This window comes from Marmota marmota, unplaced genomic scaffold (genome assembly GCF_001458135.2).
Source record: "Marmota marmota marmota unplaced genomic scaffold, marMar, whole genome shotgun sequence".
Taxonomy (NCBI): Eukaryota; Metazoa; Chordata; class Mammalia; order Rodentia; family Sciuridae; genus Marmota; species Marmota marmota.
This window is the reverse complement of record NW_026000051.1, coordinates 7,696,620-7,718,994: the sequence shown is the minus strand read 5'-3', so window position 1 is coordinate 7,718,994 and position 22,375 is coordinate 7,696,620. Positions and strand designations below refer to the sequence as shown.

At 47.6% G+C, this 22,375-nt stretch overlaps 1 protein-coding gene across 19 annotated transcripts in view; it reads right to left on the bottom strand.

Moving 5' to 3' along the window:
- Positions 1-22,375, bottom strand: part of Dennd1a (DENN domain containing 1A) — a 462,364-nt gene that overhangs the window by 30,751 nt on the left and 409,238 nt on the right. The window lies entirely within an intron of this gene.

Genomic DNA, 22,375 nt, shown 5'->3' with positions numbered 1-22,375 from the left:
GACAGTGGTGAGAGGAGAGCTGAGAACTCTGGGGAGAATGAGGACAGGCCATGGCAGGGAGTGGTGGTAAGCTGGATGGGAAATGGGGAGAGAAGCCAGGGAAGACCAACTCAGAAAAATACCCTTTTCTAGAAAATAGCCCCAGCACTCAGGAAGCTGCACGCAGGACAAAGTGAATGCAGGCACTGCAGAGTGGGCTGGGACTCTGTGATGTCATCATCACCAGGTAGGCACCCCCCACATACACACTGCAGCTCCATAGAATATTCTGTACATTTACAGACTATGGCCCACAGCTGGCCCCCCTGCTTGTTCATCTACTTGGCCCCAGTGGCAGAGAGCTTGTTCTTTCTGGTAATGATCCACATAGCACTAGGAACAGAGCAGAGCTCAGGCTTCTTAGAATCTATGCTCTCTCCACCACTGGGGAAGGCAAATCCAGAAGAACTTTAATGCAGGAACAGGGCAGTAGAGGTCTGATGCCTTTGCCTAGAAATCGTATCCAGTGCGATTCTCAACACCCTGGACGGATCAAGATATAGTGATGCTGACCACTGTTTCTTTTCTTTCTTTTTGGTACTGGGGATTGAACCCAGGGGTGTTTTACCACTGAGCTACATTCTTAGCCCTTTAAAAATTTTTTTTTGTAGTTGCAGATGAACAGAATGCCTTTATTTATTTTTATGTGTGCTGAGGATCAAACCCAGTGCCTCACGCATACTGAGGCAAGCTCTCTGCCACTAAGCTACAGCCCCATCCCTCCTTAGCCCTTTTAATGTTTTATTTTGAGACAGGGTCTTGCTAAGTTGCTTAGGGCCTAAGTTGCTGAGGCTGGCCTTGAACTTGCAATATTCCTGCTTCTGCTTCCCGAGTACTGGGATTATAGGCATGTACACTGTACCTGGCTACTGACCACTGCTTCTTACATAAGATCAAAAAGACTGGGCCTTTGGCAATCTTTGGCTAAGAAGAGTTCAGTTAACTATTTATTTGGCACCTTCTGAGCTGGATGGTGAGGAGGGCTGGAGGGTTCGATGGTCAATGAAGAGCACCCCTGTCTCTGAAGGCCACATCTGGGGAAGCAGGTTTGCTCTGGCAAGTGGAAGGAGGCCTCCCAAGTATGCTGATGGAACAATAACTTAGGGGGCCAAGGCCCGGGGATTCAGAGGCGAACAGGACATAGTCTCTTATCCTTAAAGAAGGTAAGAATGTACAGTCTAGTGGGATTTGACCCACGTTGTAGGTGAGAAGAGTATTTGTGGGTTAAAACCCTGAAAAATATATTTTGGGTTGGAAAGATATGGATATATATATATATATATATATATATATATACACACACACACACACACATATATATATATGTATATATATATATATATATATATACACANTATATATATATATATATAGAGAGAGAGAGAGAGAGAGAGAGAGAGAGAGAGATATCTTTCTGGTTCTTCCTTTTCCAGCTGGGCTCAGTATTGGCTTTACCACTTGGGTGAGATGTTTAACCTCTCTCTGTCTCAGTTAACCCTCCTGGGGCAGGAAATGACCTCAAGTCACAAGCACTGCTGTAAGGATGCTCCCAAGCTGCAAGCATGACTGCAGAGGCTCAGCCTGGGATCCTGAGGATGAATTGGAACCATCCAAACCTATATTCCCATTGGACTCACACTTTTCCCCAGAAAAATCCTGTGGATGTGAGGTCCTTGGTTTTCCAAGGGTGTATGCTATCAGTTAGGCTCTTTTGAAGGACACTGGATTTTAATCTCTTCTGTTTGTATGATGCGTTTTCCTTTCAAACCTTTTCTGCTCCCTTTCTTTCTTTTGAGCCTCACATTCTCTGGTGAGGCAAGTTAGAGAAGAATTATTTCCATTATAGAGATAGGAAATAGAGGAGGCTCAGCAAAGTCATGGGACTAGTATGAGTCACACAGCTAGTAGCCAGAATGAAAACAAATAGGAACTCTGAGTCTATTGTGTTATTCTTGTCAATTAAAATTCCCAAAGTTTTCTGGAATCCTTTACAGCATGGTTTTCTAATCCTTGTCCCTTCTGTTATTAGGGATCTGTGCCTTAGAGAAAAGACTATTAGAAGGGATCAATGTCTTCCCTTTCTTTCCTCATTTGAGCATCTCTTTCTGGTATTTCCCAAAGAGGCAGATGATTCATTTGTTTATTCAATACATAGTGGATTGTACTCTGTACCAGGCACAGGGGCCCACAGGCGAACAAATTTGGATGGAGAGGTCACAATGCAAGCGGGATACAGGGATGCCAAGGTCTGTGGAAACGTAAAGAAAGGGTCCTTTTACTGGATGGGGTGGTGAGGAGCTCAGGTGCAGGGTACAGGGGGGCCACAGTATTCTAGCAAGAGTAGAATGACATTGGCTATGAGGATGGGACAGGCCAGGACCTGGGAAGGGTTGATAGGTGCCAGATAAGAGGACCTTGACTGTCAGGCTAAGAAGTGTAAATTTCTTCTAGCTCTGTGGGAGAAACATAATCAGGGACACAATAAGAGGAAGCTTGGTGGATTATTAGATGGATGGGTGGATGGGTGGGCTGACAGACAATCCCCTCCAGTCACAGACTTGTCCAGGCCTACATATTGCCAACTTTAAGCCCTGACCACATGACTGCGGGGAAACATGAATATGAGAAGGCAAGCCTGAAGGTGTGATTGACATGGAGGTCCCAGAGAAGAGAGGAACCCTTTGGCCTTTGCCAGTCTTGGCCTGGCCCTCTGCGTTTTTATCTGTCAGCCATGTGGGCCAGGTGAGTATGCTCATTGGATATGAAACCCACATTTATGAGGACAGCATCTGATTTGCAGTTAATTTGTTGATGCAGCAAAACACATTGTTTCCAAAAGGTCAGGAGGGGAAGTCATGTTGGAATATCAACTTAATTACCTGGGCGGCATGGATGAGCAGGCGCCCCACATGGGGCTGTGGGGTGGGAAATGCTCAACTGCCAGGCGCTGACTTGGGGGCAGAGAATGCAGCATGCATGGGAGGGGGGGGCAGTTGTCCACGGCACCAGGAAGCCAGCCAGCCAGCCTGTATCGTGGGCACAGCCAAGGCACCTCCTACCTGCATGGCACATTCACTAGCTCAGGGAATTCTCTATAGGGAAAGAGGGCTGCCACCCCATGTTATAGATGAGGAAAGGCAAGGCCTTGCCCAGGGTCACAAAGATGACAGGACTTTGGAGGATGGTCTATGGGCTCAGTTCAAATTGATGACAGCTGGGGCTGAGGTTGTGGCTCAGTGGTAAAGCACTTGCCTAACATGTGTGAGGCCCTGGGTTCGATCTTCAGCACCACATAAAAATAAATAAATATTGTGTCCATCTAAAACTAAAAAAAAAATTTAAAAAATTACAGCTGGGGCAAGGGGTCCAGGAGCAGTGCCTATTTGGGAATGGGTACAAGGCTTCACTCCATTGTCAATGGCGGACATCCCTGGAACTATCCTATCCCTTCAACATCTCTACAAGGTCAGAATCAGAACCCCCATTTCACTGCCGGGAAAGTAAGGCCACACAGAAGGTGAAATGTCAGAGTTGGTGGGGACAGGTCAGATCCCACCAAGTAGAGATAGGGAGGTTGAAGAGGACAGATGCTGGAGGCCACCAGGCTCATGCAGGTTTGCTGAAGACTGGGGCCTGTGCATGCCAAGCTGGGGTGGGCTGGAGAAGGGAGGCAATCTTCCCTGAGGGCCAAAGAAGTGGGATATGCCCAATGGGGCTGGTGTGCAAGACAGCTGGCTTCTAAGACTGGTCCCAAAGCACACCTTGATTTGTGTCTGAACTGTGATCTGAATTACTCCTTTCCCACCAGACCCCACCTGGCCCTAAAGAAGGAGGCCCTGGTGGGGAAGCTGGATAGGAGTTGGAGTTTCTCTGTTCGTTCTGGGGATGTGCATCAACCAGATAAGCTGCTGGGAATGGAGAGGGTGAAAGAAAATTCACAATTAAGCTCTGTTGCTGTTTAACGAGGGAAGAGTTCACCTGGTTAATTTTCCTGGCTAGTAGCCACATCAATGCTCTGACCTGTGTGTGAAAGGGACCCAGTTGGGAGGGGAAGATGATGCTTGCTGCAGCTTTACAAAGGGCCTGTGGGCTGGGAGCAAGGCTCCTCTACTCTTTGGGACTGGAAATCTGCTATTATGCAAGGTATGGAAATAAAAGAGAGCTTCTTTTGATATGCCTCTAAAAGAGAGTGCATTGAAGTGATATTTTTGTGGAGTGTTTCCTTTGAAATGCCCAACCGGCTCTCAGGCACGGCTCTGCCTGTCCCCCAACTCCTGTCATTATTTCCAGTCCTCCTCATCCAGCCTCAACTGAGGGGATCCTGCTTGTTGGGGAGGATCAAATGCTTGCCTCTGCTTCAGAGTTGCAGTGAAGATGGCGGGAGCAGACTGGGGCCTGGTGTTTATGGCATGTGTTCTGGGCCTGAGCTGCTCAACAGGACACCCAGAGGGAGCTGGGGACCCTTGGCCCCAGAGCATTTGCAGAGGTAATGAGCTATCATCCAGGGGGATGCTGCATGGGAGGGACTTTGACATCACGACTGAGGATGAAGTGTCCATCTAGTGAGCGTCCACTCACTTGGCAACATGAAAGGGCTTTATCATGGGAAAGGAACGAGTCTGCATGCTGGAGCCTCCTTAATAGGCCAAGTGGTACTCAGAAGACTCTAGTCGCTCCTGACAACTTAGGGGCAGAGGCTCTGTTGTGATCCCATTCCACAGACGGGGAAATGGAAGCTTTTTGCCCATATTCATACCACGGTACCTATGCTAGAGGGGCTGGGGTGCAATCTCTAGTTGTCACAATTCCAATTAACTTTTCCATGTGCCTCACAACTTGCTGTCCTGAGGTGCCACCTGCAAGGGGGCTGAGAAGCATTCAGGATTGAAGGTGGCCCTGGGAGAATAGTGCAGCACCTGCCACCAGGGCCAGGCAAGTTGTTGTCTCTGGAGAGAGCATGCTTAGGACTCGGCGCCTGCCTCTCCCTCAATGAGGAGCCTTGCCAGGCCATTCACTCCACAGGGCCCAGCACCCTCTTTGCCATGCGTGAGTGCTGAGCTGAAAGCCGCCTCAGACTGGTCCTGAAGAGCAGCGCATTCTTCCCAATGTTGACAGGAGTAGTATTTTGTAGTGGTGCTGGTTAATTTGTAGTGGCATTTGTGGTTTGAAGCCTTGTCAAGATCCCTGATTACTTCCCGTGCAAGGAGCGCGGCTGACGGGGAAGTTCACATGCTGAACAAAAGCAGCCAGGCAGCTGGGAGGGAAGGCTGCACCGGGTGACCCTGGCCGCTTGGGGGACAGCGGTGGGGGAGGGAGGAGGGCCAGCATTGGGGGGGAGGGGAGGGGAGCCCTTTGTTTTTAGTTGGTGCAGGTGCATAGTCTGAATAGGTGGCATCCAATGGCGGCCAGAGGTCGGGTACCAGATGTGGCCGGTGGCTGGCCAGGGGCAGGGAACTTTGCTGACATGTGCCATTCTTTGCCCAGACAGAAGCAAGAAGCAGGCGCCTCACTGCTACCTACACTGGGATGGCCATCTGGGATGTCATCAAGGATGCCTGGGTGACATTCTCAGAAAGTGGGAACTCAAGACTCAGGAGGCTAGAGGAGGGGCTTCCAGAGAGGATCCCTCTCTGATATCAACAGGAGCTACGGTTTCATAGAATTTGCTACAAACTACACTCTGTGCTAGGAGCTCTGCATGTAAGGTCTCTAATCTCAACAACCCCACAAAGAAGTAGAAATCTCCATTTGACAGATGAAGAAACTGAGGCTGTATTGCAGTGGCTTGCCTAGGCTAGGCCTTATAGCTTACAAGTGGCAGAGCCACGATCTGACTCCAGGTCGTGGATTCATTTATCATGTATCCATGAGCCCTCCCTCCTTCCATGAGAAGCAGCACAAGCAGAAGGCAGATGTTGAAATGCATTCCTTTTAGCCTGAGGGCACCTCTCTGGCCCTGAGTAGGCTTCCCTGTGACATCCTTTCAGCTCTCTGTCCTGACCACAAAGGCAGTTGCATGCACCTCACCAAGCCTGGGTCCCGACTTGGCAAGGGTTTGCTCAGTATATTAAGGGCCAGGGCTAGCTCAGCAAAACCAAGACTCATTTATCATCTCTGGAATGATATCCACCCGAAACAGTATGCTACTAGGAAATTAAAATAAAAACCTTCTCCTGATTTTACAGTGGTACAGATAGAATGCCTCATATCTCTGGAAAGAGAACCTGATGATCGCTCCCAGGTCAGGTAGTTCCTGTGGCCTCTACACTGCTCTTCCTGTTGCCAGCAGCCCAGGGGAACTAGTTGCATCCCTGTTCCCTCAGCAGACTGTTCAAAACCAGCCATGTCTCAATGATCCCTGCACCCCTCCATAAACAGCCCCTTCTTTCCAGCCCTGCAAAGTGCCTGCCCTGCCCCTGTGTACCTCTGCCCTTCAACAAATGCATGGTGGTCCTGTAAGCCTGTCCCTGGCTTTCCCACCTGATGGAGTCCTGCTCATCAAGCCTGTATTCCCTTTCCTGAGAAGTCTCCCCTCTCCTCCTGCTCCCACGAGTAGGGCATTGCTGCCCTTTCTCCCCTAAGGAGGCTCCTCAGGGGTTCATAAGGGGACCCTGGCCTCTGGCCCAAGGCCTGGCATGTAGTAAGTAAGTGCAAAGAAACACCTGCTCAAGAGCAGGAAGCCAGCATCAAATTCTTAGTCAGGTCATCACCAAGCATCTGAAAAATGCCAGGCAAACCAGCCACTGTCCCCATCACTCAGGTTATTTTGTCCACAAGACTGGCAACATTTCTGGTTTCCTTCTGATCAGGAAAAACTCTCAACCTGGAGGTACCCTAGTTGTACAGGCTGAGCCCCAGGGCCATCCCTAAAAAGCAAGAGACTTTTTGAGTGGAATGCAAATGTTGAAGCGATGGGAAGCTTAGATGTGAAATATCCCAAAATTTCCCCAGTGTGTCTGTTAAAGAAAGACAGGTTCACTAGACAGAGGGGTGGTTGTTTTTTCTTCCCTCAGAACAAATGGATGGAGAACCTGGTTTAAAATTCCTGGACCCTGGAATACATTTCTATCTGTGTCAAAGTCTACTATCCAGCGCCTCGGAAGAGTTTAAAATCCTAGCTAATAGGTTAACAACTGTTTTTCTTCAGCTTCAAATGAAGAATATCAGAAGGCTGGGGGAATATGCAGCTCTCCAATTTGTACGGACTGCACACAGCTCCCTGCAATGTGTGTTTGACAGGACTGACATTTTGTACCGCTGTGAGATGGGAAAACGTGTGACATTTTTATTCATGGTGGCGTACGCCCTTGTAATGATCAGCTCTGGTCGATGTGCTTACCGCAGCAGCCCCTGAGCCCTCAGAGAACAAACAGGAACCCAAGGTGCCAGCAGTTCGACTGCCTTATTAAACACCGCCAGGATCCTAACGAAGACCAACTGCTGGAAAATCTCACTGTCAAATCCTCAAGGACATTGTCAGCGCACAGCTAACTGCATATATTTTTCATTTAAAATACTGAAATCTAGCATTGTGCCATCACAACCAAGGGGAGGGGCGCCTGCTCCAGCGGCCATCCTGTCAGCTGCTTCTTTGGAGCTCCAGATGCTGGAGCCAGATGCCCAGTGGGGGTCAGAGCGCAAAGGGGGAAGCAGAGATGGGAAACTGCCTTTCTGAAAACCCAGCCCTACCTTCAGGGTGAACTGCAGAAAGTTATAGGGCTCTGGGAACAGTCACTCAGGAAGTGAACTCACTGGCTCCCCTTGCAAGCCAAAGCAAATCTGCATAATTAGAAAATCCGTCTTCCCCAGCCAGCCATCTTCCTGTAGGTGCAACCTACCACATCCTGCAACTCGGCGCTAATCAGCCTTCTGCTTCACAGCAGACCTTAAGACATCTGTAGGAACACACGGCCGCGGTAGGTGTCACACATTGGCTGAAAAGCTGTGTGTCAGGGTGCCCACCTGCAATCTCACCACTTGTCTCAATTCAAAGGCCTCAAGGTCAGTGTACAGAAGGACCCCCTCCATTCAGCGGTCATTTCTAATGCTGATGCACACTGATGGATGGAAGCCAATCACTTGGCAGACCCTTGGAGCTTCCCATGATTGTTAAACTAGGTGATTTGGTTATGGCTGCACACTCTAATGTATTGATATATTTATTTTGTAAATATGTATTATTTATACAGCATTTCTATTTCCATACTCCAGCCCTGATGCACCAAGACACTCTCTGCTATTTATTTATGGGATCCTTGGCGTGAAAGGCCTAACAAGCTCCTATGCTTGGTGTGTGTGGGTTTGCAACAAATTGTAAGTGACTAGCTAAACAACCGGATGGTCTCCACCACCATGGGCACAGGCTTGCATTTTAAGAGGCTGCCTGTAAAGTTGGTTTGGCTGTACATAATTTACTGCTGTACATAATTCTTGGACAAAATGACCCGGCATGGTGAAGAGCTGGCAATTTAGGGAGGAGGAGCTACAGTGGTCCATACCCTGGGATGGAGGGTGAAGCAAGTTATGGAGATCTTGGTGCTTATAGGACCCAGAGGATGTAAAAAGGTAGGTGGTCAGTAGGAACCCTGGGAAAATACAGGACAGAGAGCATGAAGGGAGCCACATTCTATTTCCTTGAAGCAGGCCATTGATTCACCCCCCTCAGCAGAACCTATCACTCTGGGCTACACAGGGAGGTGTTTACTGACTTTACACAGCCCTGAGGACCCTCCCTTCACCATGGGCTATATCTCAAGCCTCAGCAGAGCATGTTGGCTGGAGGAGGAGAAGTATGGACAGTGTCTTGTCTTGTGCCATTTTATGATGAACTTCAAGAGCTCCTATGGAGGGCGCCCAGCTGCCCCACCGTGTGGTCCTTTTGGTCTCCTAAACATCTTCCCCATCTTGCCCTCATTCCCACCCCTGTAAATAATGTCCTTGGTCAGACAAGCTTTTCCTGAAATATAATGGCATCACTAGTGACCTCTCTCAACTACTCCCACCTCTTCCCACAGTGTCCCAGAATAAATATCCCTGTTGCCATCCTCTTGAATATAACCCCACCCTGGCTTCTAATCACCCACAGGGTAAGATTCAAGCTCCCTTAAGGCCTAGTCACTGCCTCCTCTATAGTGTTGCTCCTGGCCTGTATCTGCTGGCCTCAGTCTCTATGCTGGCCCCATTTCCCCTGAAAAGTCACTCCTCTCCTCTGCATATGACACTCTTTTCACCTGGAATGTCCAATGCCCTCTGGCTTCACTTGATATACAACCCATCTTTCAAGAGCCAACTAAAATGTTACCTGTTGAGGCCTCCTCAGCACCTACTCTGAACAGCACACTCATGTCCATTAGCATTTCTCTTTCCACATGTTTGTTAGCTGTCTCTCCCAGACAATGAGTGCCATGAAGGCAGGGACAGGTCTCATTTCCCTGTGACCATGAGGCCTTGGCACCTGGCATGCCTTGTTGTGTATTGAATGAGAGAAGGAAGGAATTCATGAGGCCACAAAAGAGTAACTCAGGATTGTGCCTGGCCAGGGAATCCAAGGCTTCAAGTTTCTAATCACAGATGGGAGGAATGCAAGGGAAGAAGAATTCTTGCTAGTTATCAAGGTCAGGACAATGAAGGTGTTTAGTAGACAGTTATGGGCAAGCAAACACTTTTGTCTCTCCCTCTCTGTCTCTGCAGAAAGAAAAACCCTCACATCTGCGAGGTCAGTCTCCAGCTTTTTACTGACTGCTTCATCCCAGTGGCCTTTCATCTTGCCAAGGCTCAACCTGATGCTCATCTGGAAATATTCAGTCAATCCCTCCAGATGTGAAAACAGGGATTCACCCAGAGGGGGTTCAGGACTGGGGCATCCCAAGGCGGGCCAAGATGAGTCCATAACTATGGAACCATGTGGCTGATGGCAACAACATCCCAGGAATCCAGTTTAAACAACTACTCCCATCTCTTCCCACAGTGTCCCAGAATGAATATCCCTGCTGCCATCCTCTTGAATAGAACCCCCACCCTGGCTTCTAGTCACCAATGAAAGAGGGATACACTTGACATCCTTTGGGAAAAGTACCTTTTGTATATTCTCCACTCATTCTTTCATTATATTTGAAGTGTTTGGCAGTATACACAAAGTGTAATACAAAATTCCAGAAGACATGAAACTAAGCAGGGTGTCAACCAAACTAACCAGGCAAAAATGGTAGCCAGTTACAGACATGGTCAGCGTGACCTCAGATAAACTGCTCAGGAGACTAGCATGCAGCCTTGGCTACCAGGGAGCTATGGTCACCAGCCAGCTGTCCCAGGATCTGGCCAGCAGGACAGTGAGGTAGGTGAAGCAAGGGCTTTGAATCTGAATCCATTCCACCAGCCAGGGGATGAGGGTTGGGCCCTCACCCCTGCCAGGCACATGGTAAGCTTTTAGAAGGGCAGCATCTGTTGTTCTCAGCCCTGTGCTAAGGCACCTGGGGTTGGGTTAGATTATTTCTGGGGATAAACAAACTGTCATGTCCAGATAACATCTCTGTCTCAGACAGGAGAGAGAAGTGGGACAAAGTGACCTTGGCCTCCATAGCCATCCTAATTTACATTGCTGGATTTCAAAAGTGACCTAAACCACTGGTGGCCCAAACCAAATGGCTCAGGAAGTAGGTGGAACTGATGAAAAGGATTGGATGAGGGTTGGGGAGAGCCCCGGCTCCTGCTTTGGATAGGCCTGGTTTTGAATTCTTGCTTTGCGGCTTTATGACCTTGGGCAAGTTACCCAACATCTCTGAGCATCAGCTCTCTGGGGATACTGACTGCATTGAACTTACAGGGTTGTTGAGAAAAGTGAGATGATGCTTGGGAGGGGCCTGGCTTCATATCATAATGAAAACTGCTTCCATCCAACTGACCCCTTCTTGCTTTCCATTCTCTTGGTTGGTCCTGGTCATCCCTTTCCAAGGGTACAGCAGCAGTTGGTAATTTACCTAGACTGCAGGCAGTGCCTGGCTCCACCAGGGCTAGGTAGGGATTGATGAGGGATATAGGACAGGCAGCTCTTGGCACACACTTCTTTGGCCACGGAGCAGGGACTACCTGCACAGCCACAGACACTGAGCTGATTCTCTTGGAGGATCTTGCTTGTGGGATATAATATGTTTTCAATATTTTATGTTCTATTTCCCCTTCCCTACTGTGATAAACTCCCCACCTTTGGCACAGAAAATTCTAATCTGAGAAAATGCCTCCTCTGGTCTCGCTGAGTCAGATTTCCTGCTCTTGTCCTGCTGGGCTCAATATCTCCCTGGCAGGGAGCTGGATATGAGCGGCTCCAACACAGACCTTTAAAGAAATGCTGTTTTTAGGCTCTGGCTGGTCCCCTGGCAAAGAGGCTCTGCTGTCGCACTGCTGAATGTGGACAGACTCAGGGATTCAGGAGCCCTGTCACTCAACACGGCTGGGAATTCAGGGAATCTAAAGTGAACACAGTTACTGAGAAACAGCCACCACCGTCATTTTTTGGATTCTTCCCTGCTGAGCTGACCAGGACTCCAGGACAGAAGGTGTAGTAACCCCACCCTCATCTCGTCCTGGATCTGCTCATCTGGAAATATTCATGCACACTCACTTGCCACTCTGTCACTCCCCAAACTCTCACTGGGCAGCTTGTCTGTGCCAGGATCTGTAAGGTGCCAAGGATACAGACATGATCCCAACACTGTCCTCAACTGGGAACTGAACGTAAGTGCACCACCTGAAAGCAGCCAGCAGGGACGGTTCTAGCCCAGAGCAGCAAGGAAGCACCAGGCTTGGAAAAGGCAGGGAGGACTGGTGGGGCAGGGGTGGTGGGACAGGGTTTTGGAGGACTGGTAGAATTCTATCAGGTGGAACAGAAGAGGAAGGACACTCCTGGCAGTAGAGATGGTAGGAGCTGATTCATCCTGGGGTCCTCCCTGTACCCCATGTGGGGTTTGGCCTTGAGCAGATGTCCATAAAGAGCTGGTAAGTGAATGAATACAAGTGTCAGAGGCTAGAGGAAAGGAAGGTCTCTGTGGGGGGTGGGCACTTCACAGAGTATTGGAGGTGAGCAGGAACTGACCAGAAGTGGAGGATGACAGGGGCCTCCAATCCAGAAGATCCAGCTATGGTCAGGGTGGGTTCTCAAGGCTGGTTATGTTCTAATGATACAGGCCGACTAGCAACTAGGGAGGGAATCCTGAAGGGGACCCATACTCTGAGAGCTGATGGACCTATCTCAATTCTTGATAGTCTTTTCTGACATGCTGGTGCCTCACAGAGCAGTGGAGGAGATGCAAAATCTGAGGGATATAGGAGTGCAGAGGGCTGACTTCTTGGTGCAAATGAACAGAAGAATGCCTAGGAAGACCAAGGGCAGAATAAGCCACCAGTAGCTGAAGTTCATGAAGCACGAATGGGTAAGAAGTGGACACTGGAGATGCCAGAACAAAAATGGCATTAACCACAGAGAAAGCACTACACTCCCCAGAGTGCAGAGTCAGAGGCAGGACAGAACATGGGAAGAGCACTATCCATGGGAAGGAAGGACAAAATGCAGCTCCTGGGTACAAAGCTCATTTCGACTGGCCTTTGTACATCAGTCAGCCATGCCATGCTCCACCAACCCAATTTCCATTTCTCTTGTGTATTATTTTGGGTGGACCTTTTTGGAGACCACATCTTTGGCTTAAGGAACAGCTTTAAAAGTGAGAATTTCCCATTATAACCAATGGATAAAGCAAGTGAGGACTGCCTGGGCCAGGATAGGGAATCTGGGACTTAACAGGAAGTCAGTTGCCACCCCATCTGAGAGTGACCACCATGTTTAGTCACTCAGGTTTGGAAACTTCCCCATGTATCTGAGACACAGCCTGAAGAAGTGGCTCCCACCCACCCTAGTAAAGTGAGCCCTCTGACTAAGAGTGTGATCAAACACTGCTGCATCCAGTGCAGAGGTGATGGCATCTCCTGAAGACACTGGCAGTCCCCACCCTAAAGAAAAAACTCGTTGGAGTTTAAAGCAAATAAAAAGGGCAAAAAGGAGACTTGGAGATGCCTCAGGGTCCCATCACATCAGCACAAATCTGGGCTTTTCAAAACTACCAGATGGATTAAGTTGAACAATGGCTATGGCTCTGTGGCCTCCCTAGGTTCAGGTAATCCTCATCCCTGTTTTCACACATGCAGCACATAATAGCCATTAGTGATTGTTTGCTGAGCAATTGACAAAGGTTCCTGGAGTCTCTCCTCCTCCACTCCTGGCCATACACGGTAGCTGACTTTGCTGCTCTCCATCACTCAGAAACCAGAACAGGTAGCCATGAATGGTTGTGCTTGTCCCTTTAAGCTGGGTCAGCTGCTCCTATATCCCTGGCCTACCATGCACTGATCTGCCATCTCTCTTCAGTTCCCTCTCTATGTGGTACGAAGGTTGACATCTGAGCTTGACTCAGCTCTCCATGTTCTCTAGACTTCAGGATCTCCACAGCTCTGGGTCTGAACCTTTCTCTGTCATCAGACAATACCACAAGAGGCTGGGACAAATTTTCCAGTTTGGTCTCTGTGCGTATTATTAGTTTGATCTGTTGTCCCTTATCTGGATAGCAGCCATCTGATTTTCTTCCCAGGAACTACCTCTTCTTTGTCTCTTAGGCCTGTGCTTCAGGTGGGGTTTCACCCACAGCACACAAGAGTCCTTGGCCACAAACACTGTTAAGACAGGCACAGGAGCACAGCTGGATTAATAAGCAAAGACCATGTCTTCACTTATCAGCAGTGAGAAAGCTTCTAGGAAGTGACACTCACTTTCCTGTTGGTCTTGCCCTAGAAAGGTGTGGTCTGCAGCTATAGTACTTGCTCCATCACTAGGAGAAGGCCTGCAGAGTGGCCCTAGTAGAAGAGGCAAAGTCAAAAAATATGGCAAAAATACATGGGCCTGACATGAGTTGATACTTGGATCAAGCACCTGAAGCTAATATAAGCCAACAGTTTCTCTTTTGGGTTTTATGTCTCTTGCAACTCCAGGTACCCTAATTAGTGTAGACTCCCAGCATAGGCCCTTGCCCGTGGCATCACCAATACAAACTTCTATACATGTTTGGTTTTTATCCTGTGTTCTATTCCCTCACGCATATCAGGAAAGCACCAGCATGCCTTTGGGACCAGCGGTTTGATATACAGGCAACACTTCTTCAGGTGCAGGACACCTGCTTACTTGTATTAGTGCTAAATGAGGTCAGAAGCATTAAGGAGGGCCTGAGAGTCTAAGGAAGCCAGGGACAAAGCCTTACTTATGCTCCAACATCCTGGGATTCTGGGCCACCTGCTCAGATCACTGCAGTGGCTTGGACACTACAAACCCAGAACTGTCACATTCTCAGCAGATCCCCAAAGGGGAGCTGAGCAGATTACATGGGTCAACCTACTGGAATGGGCCACTGTTTCTCTAGGGCGTGTGCCTGGCCAAGGGTGAGTAACTTGGCCTCACATCCCTCCTGCAGCTGTGTGGAGACATGCTCACACACAGGAGGTGCTCACACAGACTCGCATGTGCTCAGGTCCCAGGCGGGGTGGTCTGGGAGGGAGACTGACCTTGGCCCCAGTCCTTCTGTAGCTATCCTTCATTTGTGCTGAAATGAAGGTGATATGGCTTAGAAAGAAAGCTGCTATTTTTAAGCTGGCTCTTCACTGGCTGCAGACGTTTCTCAGTTCTTCCAGGGCATACTAGGAGCTCTACCCACACTGCTGGGCGGCCTGGCCTCTCCAGTTCCCTGCAATGAGGGGAATGCAACCTGGGAAGGCAATACTGAATGCTCATTCAGAAATCTCCTCAATTTTCAACTCAGCCTTACAGATTTTCAGAATCTTGATTTCTCTGTTTATTGGCAAGTTTTCCCTCCTGAAATGAAATGCGTCTTTCCAGAGGAGCAAACTGCAGCCTTGCTAAGCCTTTTAGAAGTCTGTCTCTGGGTTAGCCTGGGCTATAAAAGGTTGAGTGCATGTGCGAAGACAGGTCTAGCCTATTACCCTAAAAAGAGACCTGCTGCCATCTGGGGGCAATGCTGCTTTTGGTAATGGCAATGAGTGAGTTGAAACAACTGTGGACAGCAACCCTACCAGAACAGAAGGCAGGGTCCTGTCACAGTCACCCTACAGCTGGCACAAAGGCTGGACTGGAGCCAGAGGAACTGGAGAGAATGTGGTGGGGAGACCAACACAGTGCTCTGTTTTCTTGCACAAAGATTGGTTGAAAAGAGCAGAAAAAAGGGCAATGGAGAGGGGAAACACACTTTGGAAGTGACAGGGTTGGAAAGAATGGTGTATAGGGAGCTTTGCATCCCAGGATCTAAGAATGTGGCTGGTGAGTCCCAATGAGAAAAATGACTTTGACGCTTGCCAGCCTGCTCCCAGCTGGATTCACTGGCCTGCCCCCTGCTCCTCTGCTCTCAAGTCCAAGCCAGAGTTGGGCAGCATCATCTGCTCTCTCCAGTGCCAGCTCCCAGAGAAGTCACCAGGACCTTTCCCTCTGCTCAGTGACAGCTTCCTCTGGGCTTAAGCTTTGTTTTCCTACTGAGAGTGACAGGGACACAGGTCAGTTATAAGTGCATGGGCAGGAGGGCATGTTTCAAGACCTGAGAAGAAGACAAAGCCCTAAGAAGACAGGGCTGGCTGGAAGGTAACCAACTCTGCTCCTGCCCACTGGGCCTAGGTGCCAGCACTGAGGGAGATACTTATAAGCCAAATTTCATTTAATCATGGTAACAACCTATGACTCAGACATTATCACCCCAGTCTAAAGATGAGGAAACTGAGTTTCACTGAGGTTAAGTGACCTACTAAAGGTCACCAGCTAGTCAATGACAGAGCTGTAATTTAAGCCCAGAGCTGCCAGCTTCCAAAATCTGTGCTTCATGCACTCTATCTTTACGAACCGACGGGTATTCACCTTTTAGCAGTTAAGTTTTGGGGGCGGGGGTGAGAGGCTGTATTTGTTTTTTTCTCCTTCTGTCTCTGAATGGATACTCTGTGTGTGTGCATGCATGTGTGTAACTTCTTAGCCATACCATTTGAAAGTAAGTTTCTGGCATCATGCCATCTCACCCCTATATACTTCAGCAAGTAGGGACAACGATAAGGAATACATACAAAACCATGCTACTAACATCATCTAGTATCCCAGTCTATCTTTAAATTTCCCACCTTTCCCAAGAATGTCTTTAAAGTAAAAATAAAATATATCCTTCCAGGTCCAGGGCTGGGGTTGTGGCTCAGTGGCAAAGTGTTTGCCTAGCATGTAAGGCACTGGGTCATCAGCACCACATAAAAATAAATAAATAAAATAAATGTCTACAAACAACTAAAAAAAAAAAAGTAAAAAGAAAATATACTCTTCCATCTGAGTTAGGTCCAAGCATTGCATTTGGTTATGTATCTATCTTAATCTCTTTTACGGATAAAATCTTTATGTCTGATTTATGCAGTTGCTTTATTCTATGTAATTGAAGGGCTAAAGAGCCTCTCCCTTCTCTCACTCCCCTCCCTATCTCCTGCACAGCAACTACTCGTGCAGGGCACAAGGTGGTCCTCTACCTTGTTCCTCCCCACTTCCTTTCTCGGGGCATCTAGACCAACCTTAGAACCTCATAAAGATACACAAAATAAAATGAGACAGGATCTAAGTTGCTACAATACAAAGCTGTTTCTACTTAGAAACTAATCCTTATTTATGGAAAGTGAATTTGGAATTAGTTTTTGGCCACTAATGGAATATTCATTTTTCTTTCTCAAATGAACAGATAATTATAAGCATAGCAACTGAAATGAAATCAAATAACTTACTGGACACAGCAATACTTAAACAATAATCAATCAATTATGACCTAATTTAAGCATCTGTAGCAATAACAAACCCCAGGATATTTACTGGTTGCCAGTTCCATGCCAGGCCCTGCAGAAGGCGCTGGACCTCTGAGAAACTCACCTTTTCAGGGAGAAGATGAACATTCAAGAAATGGACTGGAAGGGTTTACAAAAGGGATCTGCTCTGGGTTTCAACAGACAGATGGTGAAGGGCCTCATGGGCCATGCCAAGGGGAGTCTTTAGGGGAGGCTAGGAGCAAGGGCTGACATGGGCCCCTGTGCACGCTTTATTTAGGTAGCCTTCTGTAAGGCTATGTGATGACTGCAGTGGAGATGCCAGTGCGATTGGAGCAAATGATTATACTACCTGCACCAAGACTGTGGCAGAATTGATGGAGAGGAGGGGACAGGGCAGTGTCAGGAGGTAGAGGGGAGGCTATGGCAGTAGTGTGTGGTACCGAGATCTGGATGGACAGCAGCGTAACTCACTAAGGGAGAGATGGAGGAGATGGAGCACACAGCACACGGGCGGCTGGCACTGGAGTCTTCTGGAGAACATGGGTGACCTCCTGGAGATGTCTGGGATCAATAGTTGAATTGTAGGGAATTGTGTGTGACTTCCAATCTCAGTGGGGCAGAAGGAGTTTCTTAGTCAAGGGTGCTGAGAAGGCATTTCCTGGCTGGGCAGTGTCTCCAGCCTAGCAGGAGACTGGAACTGAAGGACTGGCTCACCACTCACTGCAAAGCCCAAATGCTCCAAACACAGACAGGCAGACAATTATATTCTAAGAGCTGGGCCTAGGGTGGTGTCCCAACTTCTCTGTCACAGCTTTCCAGAAGCCACAGTGGTGCTTGATGGGGACTCTGGTTTAATCATATTTTTAAGCTTTACATAAGTTCCTAAATCTCTGCTCAGATGGGAGAACAACAGATACATCTTTCAACACACAAATCTGACGGCCTGGGAAGCAGGTAAGTAGTCTGCAGATCAGTCAGCTGGGGAAACATTAGGAAGGGGGCCCTGAGAGTAGTTTGCATTAAGTTCTCAGGTGAGCCTCATTCTCCCACCTGCCTAGCCTTAGAAGGCCCCCCAGAAGGCCTGGCCTGGCCCTGGCCCACAGCCTTGGCAGCACCATTAGGGCCAGAATCCAGCATCACTGGACTGCAGTGATAGTCCAGTGCCATATCCAGGAGGGAGGGCTGCATATGGCAGAAGTAGGGGTGCTGCTGGAGCAGGAGTGAGCTACTGTTTCCAGCAAACACTGTTCGAGCTGAACTGGTTTCCTCATTTGTACAAGGTTTTCTTACTTTTCTTACTTAAGGCATAATTCAACGAGCACAGATGTAAAAGCACCTAGTGGCCTGGCCATCTGATTAAATGGAGGTACACAGCAGTTTCCATGGGGTGCTGCCTCCATTGACTCCTCTCAAGAGAAGGGGGTCAGGGCAAGATGTTCTAGCTATGGGGTACTCAGCCCTTGTATAGGACACTGCTTCCTCACCCCTTCTATGGTCACAGAAAGGAGGGAATTTCCATTCCCCATCCCAGGAGACAAAAGCAGAGGGCACCCTTAGCCTGTCTCTGCCCTGTATTCTCACCCCTGCCTGGGAGAAGACCCCCTCCTGGGGTCTGGGAAGGAACTAAGCATGTTCTGTCATTCCTTCCAGCTCCCCCTGCACCTGTAGCTCCTCCCTTTGAAGAGCCATTGTCTACTTACCTTGCGTGGCATAAGAGTCTTTTAAATTCTGAGGCAAAGATTTAGTAATCGTTTGGCCTCAGGTCTAATGCAATATTCCTTTAGTCTTAATTTAAAAAGCTGGTGATTTCTAAGGCTGAGGCAGGAGGATCAGAAATTTGAGGCAAGCCTCAGAAATTTAGCAAGAACCAGTTTTAAAAAAAATAAAAAGGGCTGCGAGTGTGCTTAGAGCACTGTTGGGTCCAATTCCTAGTACGAGGGTGGTGGTGGTAGGGGGAAGCTGTCATTTTAATCTCATTTGACTGTCTCCTGTCTGCTGGATCTTATTTCTTAACTGATTCTAAACTTGAGAAAGGGGAAAAATAGTTCCTTTAAGCCTCTCTAAACTAAGCATTTTCCAAGGTTGGAACAGGCATTCTGGAACCACTTTTGAACCTTTGAAGAAACCATACATGATCAAGATGCAGAGGCAAATAAAAACGCATCTATTTTGCTCATCACAAGCTCTGAGTGGATAACACTGTCTGCTTTAGCAAACAAATGAATTGCTACTGAGTTTGGTATGTTGACAAAATATCCTTTAACATAGGATCCAATGAGGGACTATGTAGAGTAGTTCTGGGGGATAAGAGGTTGCGTCTGAGAGGCCCTGACAGCATTCTGGACTCACCTCTCATCTTAGCACTGAGGTTGGGACTGTCCATCTGCTGGTCTGTCACCATCCTTATGACCTACAAGGGTGGAGACTGAAGACTTATTTGTCTTATACACAGCATATGGATGAATGGATGCATAAAAAGAGGGAAGGTCTCAGCCTTGAAGGAAAAACTGAGGTAGAAAGCAAGAGAGCACCTTCCCTCTCTGGCAGTGGCCAGTCTTGTCCTACTGCTAAATTCCTCTCTCACCAGCCCCCTGCTGCAGAGCCCTCTGCAAATAGCCTCTGTTGGACCCCCTGTCACCCTGTGGGATGTTTCCATGGAGCTCCCTTGGCAGGCTGTGCAGGCACCAGCTTTGCAAGGTAGAGATTAATGCAACCATCAACAGTCTGCCAGCTGAGTGTTCTTAAAGAATGAAATCCACAAAAATGAAAACCTAGGGAAGAACTTTTCTCAGGTTAGTGAGCATGACCTGGCCAGATGAGTTATCTTGCTGGGACATATCAGCTTTAAGAGACATATTGACCAGATAAAGTCCTTGCTGGGTGAGGGAGCTGGCATGAGCTAGACTCTCCTGGGTTTCCATGCTGGTGTTGTGGGCCTGGGCAGATCCATTAATGTTTCTGAGTTCCAGTTCTGGGTCCATAAAATGGGGTTAAAAATTCCTTCAAAGGGCTGTGGTGGAAGTGACAGAAAATATGGTGGGGAGCAGGTCTGTTGTTTTTCCAAAAGGACAATCTATAGCACTGGGCCTATATGACTGGCTTCGGTGATCCCTGATGAACACTTAAATTTTTTTTTTATATGCCCAGAAAAAAACTAGACCAGTATGTTAAACCTATGATTTAACCAACTGCTCAGGACGTGGTGAAAGTTGGTATGGATATCTGGTTTGAGCCTATTTAAAGAAAACCATCAAGTCACAGAAAAATAGTACAGATGGTAGGAGAGTGTGGCAAAAAATTTTGAACTGGAATTCAAAGGCCTGTTCTTTTGGAAGAATCTGAAGTCCACAAAACTCATGTCTGCCAGTAGTAGGGGCTCTACCTGCTGTGGCCAATGGCCCATCAAACCAGGCAGTTGGGGAAGGACTCAAGGACAACCTATTGTGGGGCAAAGCTGGAAAGAGTTAAAAGAAAGGGGTCTGCAGTTTCGCTGGCCCATCCCCCCACAGCTAATCTGTCACCTAATGAAGAAGGGGCCAGCACAAGTGAGCTAGCTGGCAGTTCACTTACAGCGGACTGATTAAGAATGTTCAACCAACAGCAGACTGTAGACCTTTCCAGAGAAAATAAATAGAGTGTAGACTGTATGCAAATGTGTTTGTCACTTTGACAGCACGTCTCAATTAAGGCATCTCGCGGCTGTGGGTAGGCGCTGCGGCTGCAGCTGGAAGGAAGAGCCGGCTGCATGGCTGATCCTAGGGGCTTGACCCTAATCCACATGCATGCATTAAAAAAAATCCTGCCTTCCTGTACACTTGCATAATGCTGGCAGCCACGTGAGGGAAGTGACAAACGGGGAAAAAAAGCCACTTTCATCCTCTCCAGTTTGCAGACCTGTGAAGGCACAGACAGCTCTTATTTCAACAGAGTTTGGGGTGGCTTTTTTAATTGTTTATCCCCCACCCGCGTGCACGCACACACTCTCTTATTCTGCATTTAGCTGGATATGACATTAAAGCAACTACTTCTTGCTGAAATGGAAAGAAGGTCTTTCTCCATTTCAAATAGGGCCTCCTTTTTTTGTGTGTTTCGAAAATGGAATGTTTAACACCATGAAATCCCTCTCCCCCGCCCCCTCTTTCTCTGTAATGGGCTCCAAACTCCAGCAAGGGCTCCTTTCATGGGCAGGTTAGTGTGTGCAGGAATGAGGACAAAGGAAAGCAGGAAGCTGACTATGGAATGCCATGCTGGCGACAACCAGGGGCTGTGCTTTCAGCAAGCGCAGCAGCCGGGGAATTGGGGTGTGGATCTTTCCAACAGGGTCTGACCCTGGGGAGGAGGCAGCTCTTTGGGGTGCAGACTCCAGTGCAATTTGAAGATAATCATTAACCAAACGAGCGCCTCCCATTCATGCTTCTTTCATGCACTACATTTCAATTCTCAGAATATCCCTTTTAAGTGTAAAATCAGAAAAGAGGGTGAATCTCCCCAAGTTAAAGATGTATGAATGTATTATCTGAACAGATTGATTAGAGAAGAATGATTCTTATGTTTCAACCAATTCCAATTCACACCTTACAATAATAGCTACAGCTACATTTCATCAGTTCCCTTCATTTCTTAAATAGCTCTATGCTGGGTATATAGTAGGCCCTTGATAAACGTCTTTCAAAACCAAAAATATTTTAAAGGTAGGATTCTAGTTCCTTCATATGGTGAAACCACAATCACATTTAAAGTAAAATTCATAAAGACTAGTTTAATCATGTCTCATCTAATAAGTGGCTAAAAAAGGTGATTTAAGAATAAATTATCTTGCAAATTCTTATTATAACCATATCTTGCTAACAGAGCCAATTCTCATAAACCACAAACAAACAAAAAGACTTATGCTAACCAGAGTCAAGAGAAGTAGGGAAGGGCACACGATTTTTTTCAACCAAAAAGATGACCATGGATAGGAATGGAAAAAACAATTTTAGTTTCTATACAGAGGGGGAAAAAAATGAGTAGACAATTTTTCAAATGCTCAAGTCGTTGAGAATAGTTGGGTAAAGAATTAGATCTCTAGAACTGTAGCGAGGGTGTTTACTCTGAGAAGCAAGACTCCTGATATTGATTTTCAGGAAGTACATTAATAAAGAACTCCTAATTGATTTTTTTTTAAGACTTCGCTTGTTGCCTTTTATTTGAAGGTGCAAAGAAGGGCCTGGGATGCTAAAGTGTTCTAATGAGATGCTTAGCTAACAGGGATCTTAAAGGCAATGCCTGGGAGTGGGGGAGGCAGCAGCTGCATTTAATGACTTCATTCAGCAGTGGAGCTAGTTGATGACCAGAGCCAGACTGTCTCCCCGAAATTTTTGAAAATTCACCTTCAAAACATGTTTGCACCAAATAAACATTTGACGACGTGAAAAACTCCATGGAGTTGCTCTGCCAAGGAGAGTTGGAA